Here is a 13,895-nt window from a genome sequence, read left to right on the forward strand (position 1 = left end):
AAAAATCATATTTAACATACATAGTGCGTTTTGTTTATAAAAACATGTTATAATGAGTAATTTAACAATTAAAGCTGTTATATTTTTTCAAAAAGATGCTTAAAAATAAAAAAACTGCTCGTGCAAGAAAAAAAAAGATGTTTAAAAAACTAAAAAGTCAGTTCTTGTTTTTAAAACATAGTCATAATATAAATGTAGTTGCATAATTACCATGCTATAAGATAACCAGATATAGCGTACTCACATTACTTTTACTATGGATAACTTTTAATCAATAATGAATCTGAAATATTAATCATATGCTTTTACTTTTTAGAATGTTCCAAATCATTCAATATATGTTATAAATGAAATATACATTACTAGTAATAAAACCTACTTTAATATTATTACCGATTAGTATTTTTCAGTGTTTTTAAAGTGTTTGCATTTCTTTAATAAATTTTTGCCGCGTATGTTAGGCTAAATATACTATTAAATTCCAACTTATCAAAATCCACCCACGTTCAAAGTTCATCCGATTTTTTATTTTTTTACTTATTTTATATACTTTTTGCGTTATTTTGTTTATTTTTTTACTATAACTGTTACACCTAGCCCTTACCCTCGATCGGTAAGCGGTTCTTGAATTAGACTAGATTGATTTTGATCGGGTGGATTTTAAACACGTATAGATTTTGATCCTGGGGTTGAATTTGAACGTTTCCCGTTAGCTGTTGCTTAATCTTTATTTCATCAACTTTTGGTTAGCAAAATTTTTGACAAATTCACTTTAAATTAGCAAAACTTTGATAATTTAATTTTTAGTTATCAAAATTTTGACAATCTAAATTTTAGTAGCAATTTTTTCAACAATCTTACTTTTGAATAGCAATTTTTGACAATCTTACTTGTGATTAGCAAAACGTTTGACAATCTAACTCTTGATTAGCAAAACTTTGACAATCTATCTTTTATATTAGCAAAACTTTTGACAGTCTAAATTTTGGTTAGCAGAATTTTTGACAAACTAACTTTAAATTAGCAATACTTTGACAATTTAATTTTTAGCTATCAAAATTTTGACAATCTTACTTTTAAACAGCAAATTTTTCGACAATCTTACTTTTGATTAGCAAGTTTATCAAGAGTCTTACTTATGATTAGCAAAACTTTGACAGTCTTAGTTTTGATTAGCAAAACTTTTAACAATCAAATTTTTGGTAGCAAGACTTTTAACAATCAAATTTTTGGTAGCAAAACTTATGACAATATAACTTTTAATAAGCAAAACTTTTTACAATCTAACTTTGTATTAGCAAAACTTTGACAATTTAATTTTTAGTTATCAAAATTTTGACAATCTTACTTTTAAATAGAAATTTTTCAATAATCTTACTTATGTTTAGCAAGTTTTTGACAATCTAACTTTTGATTAACAAAATTTTAAACAACCTAACTTTTTATTAGCAAAAATTTGACAATCTATCTTTTATATCAGCAAAACTTTTAACAGTCTTATTTTTTATTAAAATAGTTGTGAAAATCTGACAAACTGCCATCAAATTTCAGGATTCGTTTACTTACGAAGTCGCTCTCGCAGACGCTCTTCCCGACCTGGGAGATCGCGAGATCGTGCTCGGGATCAGAAACCCGACGACCACGTTTTACTTGAAGCGCGAAGACTTGAGATCCCTGTTTACTCAATCGCCTTCAAGTCAGCTAGTGGAGTTTTACGTGAGGCTGATGATAGAATATTACGGTGAAGGAGATGGGAGTATCGAATTGAACGATGACGGATCATTGGAACGAGTGAGTTTTTATTTTATTGGATTATATACAAGTTCAGTTTGCTTTTTGAGCGCTGTTGAAGTAAAGGTTTTGCCTAAAGTTTTCGATAATGTTTGCATCAATAACAAATGAGCATTAAACGTAATAAATTTCTTCGTTGCTAAGTTTTACGAATACCATACATAGATCAACCTAAAGCACATAAACATTTCTTCCGTATCATTTTAGTACATACATTATTTTTATCTTAAACAAAAGTAAACAGGTAGTACAATTTTTGCTGAAAAAAAAATTTTTTAAACAGGGTCAGTTATATATAGCTGATACTGCATTTATTTCTAGTAGTTTTTATATTTTTAGTACAAATCTTTTGCCTGTTTATCCATCATATAAATCTAAAGACATAGATAAATTATTACCTATAGGTAACGTTGGACTCTCGCCAGGAAACGTTTATCGTAGAAATAGATGAAGAAGATCAAGGCACGAGAATTATCAGATCAATGAAGGTATTCACTCGAATTGCTTATTAAATTTTAATTTGAACTAAAAATATTGTATACTTTTTATTCGACACATCATTATTTTATGTGGCTAAGTTAGGTTAACTTTTATTTAAATAAAATCCAAAAAATTGTTAGTTGATTTATGACAAGATTTATGACAAGAAATTGAAAAGTAATATTTTGATAGTACTAACATAATGTACTACAAAAAATATAAGTATTGAATTGAGTTTTACTAAAGTATTGAACAAATACATTACGATATCATACTACTTACTATTAATGTAAATACGTTAAATTACCTCGGTATATATTTTTTTGGCTGTAATAAACTTTCAAATTTTAAAATAATATGTGTTAAGCGTGATTATAACAAAAATACTGTAACCATGACCAAAAATAAAACATTACTTTATATAAATTGTTTGTAAGTTATTAGTTTTAAAAATAACTAAACAAAATTTTACCATGACCAAAAATAAAATATTACTTTATATAAATTATTTGTAAGTTATCAATTCAAAAATAACTAAACAAAAATTTAAATATATTGAGCTATTTTGCTACTAGAAAATGAACGGAAAAATAACTGTTCAATTAAAAGATATAAGTTTAAGTAAGATTAAAATCTGTATAATTTAAAATTTCATAAATCAAAATAAAAAAACATATATATATAATGTTGCACAAAAATAAACTTCTCTCGTAACAAAACTGTTTCTGCGTTCAACACAAGTCTTTAGCCAAATATTTTTTCCAACTAAAGGCAAACTTCTAAGTACAGTTAAAAAATTATAAAAATTAGATATTACGCAATGATAGAATAATTAATTAGAATATTTTGAACAACATTAACTAGACGGTTTTTATATAAACTGGTTTCGGTAATTTAAACAACCAGCTTGCAATTTATTTCTTTTGTTTAGAGATTCTAATTTTTCACTGTTTAAAATTTTAGTTTTTTCCGCTTCTTTAAGCTATTTGTTTCTTTTATATTATTATAATGCATTATAATCTATATATTTCCTTGTCACGAAGCTTCACTGCATTGAGACTGCAAAAAACTTTTATTTTTATTTTCTTTGTAACAATCATAACTGATGTAAACAAACAGTTGCATAGACAACTTGGAAAGGATTTTTAGTTAAACATTCTGAAACGCCTTATAAACGATTAACATAATATTTCTTTTATAGTTGTATTAAACAGAAAATGATTCCTTAAGCTCATTTAAACTAATTTTTATTTTACAGATTATTGAACATTTCTTACATTATATCAGAAACGAGAACTTTGAAATTTTGAATTTTAAGAACGAAATACCTATGAGACTGAGCATCTTTTACAGAATTTTGCATGTGTATCTACTTGAAGATGGTAGATTGCAGGATTTATTTTTATTGCTAATCTAAATGTTACTTACAATAGTCTGATTTTTCTAAAAAAAAATGTATTTTTAAAAATACAAAGTTATACAAAACGATTTGATTAATTTTATTTTCACATGAGCATGATAATATCTATCTAGTGAACTTTACAAAAGATACTTTAGAGTTTTGTGAATAATGCATAATTATAAATTTACTTAAAACTAAAATTTTTCGTAGTAGTTTCGAAGTATATTCAACCTATATGAGAAAACTTTAAAACACATCTTTGTATATTTATATGTTTTATAAATTAAAAAAACCTTAAAGTTTAAATAATTAATTTTCTCAGTTAACAAAACATTTTTTGCATTTATTTTATTATGATATTTTTAAAATTTTATTTCAAGAAAAAAAGGGAACTTTTATAATTTTTTAGAATTTTTTTTAGTTATAAAGTTATACAAAATTCAGTTAGAAACACACAAAAACAAATTACAAAGCACAACATATTTTGTAATTCAGATAAAATTTAATATCACAAATAAAATACCTGTTTTGCATGTATAATTTTTAAGTAAACAATTTTAAAGTTGTGGAGTTTGAGTTTTAGTACTAAAAGAAAAATAAATTAGTAAAATACAGTTTTATATGTCTAACACAGTTTAACTACTTATAAGCTAGTCAAAGCGCTTTAAATATTTATTACATGTATAAAACTAATTATATTTAAAATATTACAAATTAATTTTCGAAAAATTTATAATATTTGATTTAAAAATAGTTCCATTGTTTAAGATAACAAGACAAAGAAAATGTTTCCTAATGTTATTAGAGCAGCAAATATCTCTATGGATGAAGTTAAACTTGCTACCCAAGTAAGAAATTAAAAACTTCAAATATTCAAAAATTGTGCTATATAGCTTTAATAATTAATTTCCTTTAAAAATAGTCTTTTTTTAGTTTTTTTTAAAGAAGCGATAAACATAAGTAATACAAAAACATGTATAAATTTAGTTTTGATTTCTCAAGGAAATAACAATGTAGATTAATAAATCTAAGTTAAGAGCACAAAAACAATTTAGGACACTGAAACGGGAAAACGCAAAGGTGAGTTTTTGTTATTAATTAGTTTATTTGTTTTTATGTCAATTGCAAATTGACCAATCTCTCGTTAGGATGTTTTATTATTTATTTTTGCACTTGAACTGCTTTAAAACCTATAATACTAATCGTTTGAAAGTAAAGATGATTTTAAATTTATTTAAGTTTTTCTCAAAATTGTTAACTTTAGCTTTGCTTAAGTTAGGTGAAGTTTTATTTTTGGAAAAAATATTTGTTAGCTAAAATATAAAGATTATTACGTTGTAGTTTATATAAAATTTTATTTAGGAAAAGTGAAAGTCACACCACCCCGTTTATATTACCCTTTTCGAGATGGGCCCAAGGAAACCCCTGATGACATAAGAAAAGTATTAAATTATTTACTATAGCTAGAATAATTGTATAGTTTAGTATATGCAGTTTAAAGTAATTAAAAGCTTCTTTTAACCTTAATAAAATATAACTTTCACCACTACAGTTCGTATAAACAACTTTTATTAATTATTTAAAAAAACTTATTTTCTACAAATCAATAACATCAAACAATACTTAAAGAGAATCAAGATTAAGAAGGTGAACGAGTCAGGTCAAAATACTGACAGTAAGTTCCATGTTTACCTAAAGTTTTTTTTATACCACCTTTTTAAGATATCTAAATATAAATTAATTGAAGTAAGTATATATTTAAAACGAAGATTTCTAATCAACCAGGACTTAATACTAATACACTTGTGTTAACTTTTTAGTTTAAAATTCTAAAATTTAGTTCGAAAACATTTAAATAAATATCAAAATAATTTATTATTATTTAATTGTCTGTTTATTTATGAAAACGACTTTTAGTAAATGTGCACTAAAACTTTTTTTAGTTTATTAATTTAAATTGCATAAAAAATTTAAATAGGAAATAAAAACAGTTTCATTATAAAATACATATTTTATACTATTAAAATTTTAAATAAATGTGTATTGAGACTTGATACAAGTTTTAACGGAAAAGTAAATTTTTATAGTAAGTTTAAAGTGAATTTAAGACTTTTGTAAGTTTTTTGTTGTGTTTTATAACTTTAATTAACAAACGAAGAGTTAAATATCTTAAAACTTTACGGTTTAAAATATATATCAGGTTAAGTTTGCTTACTTAAAATTTAGCTATAGTAAAAAAAACGCTTTAAATGTACATTTTTTTGATAAATATTTTTTTAAGCTGAAAACTCTGAAGGTAATAGAGAAGAATTCTTAAGATATACAATAGAAACTCTATTGGAGAAAGAAGAAAATAAAGAAACAGCAATAAGTTTGATTTAAAAATAAATAAAACAAAAATTTTACTAAGTTTATTGCTTAACAAATGTTTCTTACTTACGCAATGATCACAAGCAAATAATTTAACATAAAAGGATAAACATCAAATATAGTTTTAGCTTTATATTTAGATAATTAAGTGAATTCAAACAACTTAGAATTAAGTTAGTTCACATTAACATAAAATACAGCAATGACAAAAAGGCAAATTATAAAAACTAAAAGTTGTAGACAAAATTAAAAACTAATGTATAAAACCAAAGGTAGATAAATTCAAATTAGAGCTTTACAATTAAGTTTTTAGATAAAATTTTGTGAAATGCCAACAATTTCAGACCAACTTCGATCTCAAGTTTAAAAGTTTGTTGTTGTTTGCAAATGCAATTTCAATTGTCTCCAAATTGTAAAAAAAAATCCTGGTTTATTTTTGTTTGTTGAACGAATAATCTTCCACTTAATTATCTTTTTCAAATCGGTGTTATATTTTTGATTTTGTGTTTGCACCTACTTAGTCTTGTACTTTATTTATTGCGACTCTAAATAAATGCGTCTGTTCCTAAAAAATTACTTTTAATTGTCACTCTGTTGATTCCATATAAATCATTTTCTTATTGTTGTGCACAACCGTTGCTTTATACACAACTCATTCAGTGAGACATTCCCCGTCAACCGGACAATTGACTTTAGATCTACAATTGTAAAACTTGCTATCTTCATCAGTTATTTTTTTGGTGTTCTGAAGAGTATGATTGTTATTTGAATTTTTTCGCTAACTTAGACATACACGAGTATAAAGTCTTTATTTTGTTTTATATAAATATGGTACTTAAAATAACAGATTTGGAAAATAACTGCATACCAGTTTTATTAGTTCTACTCCTATGTTCGTTTTAATGCAATCACTGAAGGGGGATTGTAAAATAAAACTTTCTTTTTTCTTAAACTTTTTCTCGTTCTTACCACAGGATTATCTTGAACATATGATAGTGATGAGTTAAAAGAACTATTTTTAAAAATACTTTGTTGTATCAAAGGTTTCTTTAGTTTTAGATAAGTATGATAATATTTTTTGCATCATAGAAGGAATTTCTTTTTTTTATTAAATGATATAATATATTTTATATAATATAACCTTTTTTTTAATCTTTACTAAACATAATTTGAATAAAATGTGTTTGCTCGTTATTACTTTTACTTAATATATTCTAAAAATTTAATAACACAGTTATTATGTATTAAATTTTACTTAATATGTGTATTAAATATCAAACCATTAGCTTTTATTTATTAAAGCTGTCTGTGTAGATAAGATTAATTTTAGAACAGTGTGTCAATTGTGCTTGAATAACCTGTTTAAAGTCAGATCTACATTTTTAATGCTTTTAACTGTTTTACAACCTACAACTGTAACTTAACGTTTAAATATTTTAATCGCTTATCTATAGTTTTTAGTTTAATACACAGTAAATAACCACAAATTTAAAAGAGATAGTTTACTAATTGTGATTCTTTATTTGTCCATGTTTATAAATTTTTTTCAGGTAAATTTTTCAAAGAACTAGAAAAATATTGGCAAACAAATCAAGATGAACACGAAGACTTTATAAAAAAAGTAAGAAACTTATTGTAATAATTATTTCTTCAATCAAGTCTTTTTAAGTACCCTTCTTAAATATCAGTTTTTTAGTTTGTCCTTCAGAGCAAAGATGAGATCGTTTTGATGATGTTTATAAAAGAAGAAACCCATTTACTCAATCACAGCGATTTTATAACTTTGTATAACGTTCCAACGCAATACCTGCTTGAATATTATTATTGGTTTTTACTACAGTGTTATCCGCGTTTTAGACCTTTCAAAATCACTTTTACTGGCCACGGAAAGTTTCAGATTGTAGTTAGTTTGTTCAAGTTATACATATTTAACTACACAAAAAAGATTTGTGAACATATATATTATGGGGTCAGGTGAGAGATGCACGAAGAAAATTTTGCACGAAGGGTCAAACGTGCACGAGGATTTTTTTTTCACGAGAGTAAATCAACAAATTAATAAAAAATAAATAACTAAAATTATAAAACGAATAATAAAAAATAAAAAGATAAATTAATGAAAAAGAAGAAGAAATAAGTTACCAACCGAAGGTAAGGGTTAGGGGTAACAGTGAAAGTGAAAAAAAACTAATATAATTTAATAAAGAAAACAGAAAATAAATTAAAAATAATAAATTGATAAAGATAAACAAAAAAAGAATTTAAAAAGATTACCGACTGAGGGTAAGGGTTAGGGGTAATACTGATAGAAAAATAAAATAATTAATTAATAAGAATAAAAAAAAATTATACCTGTACAAAACTGTCTTCGTGAAAAAATAACCCTTTGTGCAAAAGTGTCCCTTCGTGCATATTTGCCACCTACCCATATACTATATATATTATTTTTTATTATGAAGCTTTGGTCAACAGTGCTAGACAAACAGATTTCGAGCTAATTATTTAATTAGTTTTATATTAAAACACTATTTTTAAATTTGTTAAGTATATGAAACAGAAATATTTCAACTAATAAACAAATGTAAAACTGTGTTTTACTATATAACTTATTAAATATTTAGCTTTAATTACTGAATTTCATATAACCTCCGGAAAAGCTTGGATTTCTTTAAAATTCAAGAATTTTAGAACTTTACAACTTTTATAAGTGTTATGATGTATTAGATGTAGTTAGTAAGTTTTGTACAGTTAGCTAAAATTTATATGCGCTATTTTTAAAACAATTACTATGACAAACTTTTTCAAAATCCACAAGTTCTTCAACTTATAACAGAACTAAAATCAGCGTATATTCGATATTATACGATTATTATAATTAATAACATTATTATTATTTTATTATTAAGCGTATATTCACAAGGTAAGGGTATAAAATTTCCTAACTTAATTTAATATGTCATGATATCTATATTGTTTGTAAAGTTCTAAACCTCTGTATAAATTTCAAAAAAACTAAAGTTTTCTGAAAACTGTATGAGATAGAAACACTTTTTATATTGAATATATGTAAAAAATGTGTCATATTATATAATTAGCTGTATATAACCGGTAAAACATTAGAATTAAAAGTTTTAAAAGTTAAACTCAAATCTAGCGTAAAATTAACAAACATTTTTTTTAGTAAATGTTAAAGTTTATCTAGCTACTATTTTAAATATTTTTAAACGTTTTGCAAACTTATCGTCTCTACTTTTGAACTGTTTAGTTTAATGATGTAACTACGTTAAAGTTTTTTTACAGCTGAACTTATTTGTGTTTTGGCTTATGTTTTATTTTTAAATTATTTAAAAGATTTATTTATCAACTATTTTTTATAACAAAATAAGGAAATAATTGTATCAGAAAAAACCGTAGTGCTTTATTGATAATGTAAATATGTCTTGCAATAGTTAATTGTAGAGACACATTCTTTATTATAAGTTCTCAAACAAGCTTTAAAACTATTATACTGAATAAAATTTAAGGCGTTTAACACGTTATAACTGTTTTAAGTAAGACTTGTTTTTAGTGAATTAATATGTTTCTGATTATTAGTTTGAAAACAAGAAGTAAAACTTTATTACATTTTAAACTACTATTTAAACAATGATTAACATTTCACTTTAAACTTTGTTTTTTTTTCGTTAAAATGTTGATAGTCTACTTCGGGAATCGGCAACAAAACTGAGACCCATGGGCTGCAGAATTCATTTTGACATCATTCATCTGCTTAGTTTGTCTAAAATTAACATTTAAAAACTGTTAAAAACGGGTCGGCTGCAGTTGCAATTTTTTGGAAGTGTTTTTATTGATAACATTATGCAGATTAATGTAAATGAAGTAAACTTATTATACATCAGAATACTAATAACATTTATACCCTTAACCCCAACCAACTTTACCCAAATATATAAAAAACAAACCAAAATTAGTTCTTTAAATTTAATACTTAGAATAAATATAGTAAAATATTAGTCAATCAAAAGAGACCTTAGAACTATATATATTGCAGCAAACGCGTTAAAAATAGCTTGTTTTAAGCGTATTAGAAACATTTATTTTGAAAAATACCGGCTCCTGGAATACTATTTTTTTTATTTTGACTAACTTCCGTTTATTAATTGATTTTTTTTTAAATTTAAAGGTCTTCTTTGGTAACGAACGAAAAGAAATTTACAATTTTGACGAAGAAAAATTTGATAATCGTTTTCTTACATACATGCAGGTATTAAACTAAAATATGTGTTTTTTGTGTTGATTTTTTTTCTTGTTATTGTTTGTGGTTTAATTGGTTTAGAAAACATTAAATTGAAAAGCTTTTCAGTTAAAAAAGATAAGTTTTATTTTTGCTTAAGAGGCAAGTTGAACTATACAAGATGTAACACACTTTCTTTACTTTAAATACATGTTTTTGTTTTGAAAAGGAAGGATAAGACTAACACTTTTCTATCTTTTAAGCAAAGCAAAACAGCCATGTTTAAATCTGAACAGAGTAAAAACGTGTTAAAACTATTGTAATATCTGTTTTGCAATGGCTTTACCTTATCAAAACTAAAAAGTACTTTGTGTGGTGTTTGATTATACCAGTGTCCCGTCTTTTACAAATAGCAAAATATGAAACAAAACAGTTTGTGACTTTCTTTTGCGAAACTCTTGAAGATGACGCTGAATTAGATATAGAAGCGTTTAAAAGGAATTATCGGGACGACAGTAGAAGTAGAGACAATATTGCTAACAAAATTCTAGTGATGCACTCTATGAACGGTTAGATTTTAAACTTTTAATAGTTAAAAATAAAAATTAAATTTTAACCAGCATTACTTTAATTCTAGTTTTGTAATTAATTTGTATAGCGTGTTTGATAAATTTATCTTAATATTTTTAATTGGTTTATTAAAGTTTAAAAAAAACTCAATAGTTTGTACAGTTTATTATTATACCATAAAGTTTTTTAACATATTTAAAAATAAATTTTTAGATACAAGCATTTTAGAAAAGATGTTTCCTTTTTTGGAACGTCCAGCAAGATTAAATCAAGAAACACTGGTAAGCTTTTTGAATAACTAATAACAGTGTTAAAAATAGTATTACATTTTTCTAAATTTTTATTCTTACAAAAATCCTTGTTTTATATGTTTGAGAGCGTTTTTGCTTAGTTTAAATGAAAGTAGCGTTAATGGTTTACAGCATAAAAATAACTATAAACAGAATAAAAGAGACGAAGCTCAACCAAGTACAGAAAATAGCTTACAAACTGACAGTGTTGAAAATGGTTTGTACTTTTAGTATTTTCATTGCATTATTCAACATTAAGTTTTAAAAACTGCTGATCTTTACCAATTAAAGAGTTCTATAAACAGTAGCTAGTTAATTTAAAGTTCCCTAGACAATAGTTTGTTTCTAAGCAAAGTATATTTCTATCCTGATCCGTTGGTTCAAACGGTAAAAACAACTAATCATTAGTAGTCAGTCTACAGTAGGGGTGAAAAACTTATTTCTAATTAAACTCATAGTATTTGTCACTATCTTTTGTTAATATAAAAAACAAAAACGATTGTAAAAAATAGGTATTGAAACTGATGAAAATGAAGATTTGAAAACGCCAACAAAAAGCCCACCAAAATTGGAAATAGATATAGAGTCACCAATAAAGTTAAAACAAAAAGGTTAAACATAAACAACATTTTAGTAATTAATATTATAATACATTTGTATATACTAGTTTGATAATTTATATTACATTCAAGTTTTCGTTTAACGCCTGAAATTAAACAGTTAAATGTCAGAAACTATTTAGTTTAAATTATTTTTGTCTTCTTGACATGTACATGGTTTGAAATTTTGCAACGCATTTAAGTAAAAACTTTTAATGGTAAAGTTCTTATGGTAAAACAAAAAGTGCTTGTACTTTATTTTTCGTTTAAAATGGAAACAAAAAATAATACTTTAACAATAATATTAATTCAAACTAAGCTTAGCTCAATTTAGAAAAACACTTATAACTATAAATGTTTTCATAAAATTAAGAACCATTAAAAGTTGATGATGGAGATATTTGTCCATTGGAAGATACCGTTGAGAAGTTATCCGAAGAACGTATTGAAAGTTTGAGTGCAGTTGATGAGGAAAGTTTGAATTATATTATTTAAAGTTCTAAGCTTTTTATTATTTAATGTTTTTCTTTTCTGATTTTTTTTCTTAGTTTTAGTCGGTTTCTTTAAACAATACGGATTCTTTAAAAATTTTAAAGTCTCAACAAAGTTTATTTATATTTGTCAGTATTGAAGATTATCGTCAACAGTGGTCAAAATAAATTAGCTTAAAAGTTATATATACACAAAGTTTGTAAATTTATCGAATGCATTTCTGCTTAAACAACAATAATAAAAACTAAGTTGGATGATTTGATAAAAACAAGTAATTATTACCTTATTAAATACCTAAACAGTTTAGTGAACTTGTTACCTTCTTTATCAATTTCCATCAAGTTGGTCATTAAACGATAACGTTTACACAATTCGTTCAAATAACTGTTAAAAGTGTAAACTCAATTTTTATAAATTTAAGTTCTTTTTCAGTACTTATATACTGTAAATGTTAAGACTTTACGAAAAAAAGCATTAAAAGACCTACTATAAATACATTGGAAGATGAAGAAAAAATAGAGCGTTTGACCAAAAAAGGTTTTTGCTAAAAAAACTTCGTTTAACTTGTGATTTTGATATAAGCTAACCTTTAAATATCCTTTGTCCAAGTTTTTTTTTTTTTTTTGCTCATTAAACCAATTTACATCATCAAAGGTGCAACGAAAGAAGATGGAAACAAAGAATCTGAAAGTTTAGAAAAGCAAACTAAAAATAAAGAAGTTGAACTAACTGATGTTTTATCCAATAAGCAAAGAATTAGTTCAAAGAACAGACACTCAAAAAGTGCAGTAAAACTTAATTTTTATATAATGTATAACTTCAATATAGTTTTAAATAAACTAAGATACCCTAAGTTATTTATGTAAAAGTTAGGAATTTTGTTTGTTTCTGTAAACTATGTATTTATTTATTGTATTAAAAACTAACTCATCTAAGTTTATGTTTTGACAACTTTGTTTTAAACAAGTCACTTAAAACAAACAAGCTTTGTTGTTTTTAATCGTTAAACTTTACTGTAACGATTTGTTAACTTTACTCTAATTAAAAACGAAGTAAAAGTTAATCTGCAAAGTTGGAAAAATGACCTTAGTAACTCTTAACATATTAACTAATGTTTTAGGCAAAAGAAAAGCCGAAGAAGAACTAGTTTCTAAAACAAGCGAAACAGAACAACCGGTTCCTACAAAAGTTGCAAGGAAGGACGCATCATCAAACACTTCCGTTAAAAATAAAAAATCTTCAAGTGAATTTATTATCACTGCTTAATAATACCTTAAAGTCCCTAAAAATTTTAGACAAAACATTTAAAGTTTTTCGTATTAATATTATTCTACTTAAAAAAGAGCATACATCGATGGGATTTATATAACTGTTTGATTAAATTTTATCAAAAATACAAACAAAAGTAATATTTATGTCTAATACCTAGATTTAATAAGATTAATTACAGAAATTTTAAGTTTGGATTTAGTCAATTTTGATAAAAAACTAGACTATGTACTTTTTTAAATAAAATTAAACTAAGAAATAACTAAAAAAACATATTTTAATAAACTATAGATGTCTAGTATGTTAAGTTTAATTTTTATGAATAGTATAACATATTTTAAAATACTATTAGATACTCTCAAGAAACAAAATGATGCCTTTAAGACTAGTTTAATCTA

Source organism: Thalia democratica, chromosome 5 (genome assembly GCF_965202585.1).
Source record: "Thalia democratica chromosome 5, ktThaDemo2.hap1.1, whole genome shotgun sequence".
In the NCBI taxonomy this organism is placed as follows: Eukaryota; Metazoa; Chordata; class Thaliacea; order Salpida; family Salpidae; genus Thalia; species Thalia democratica.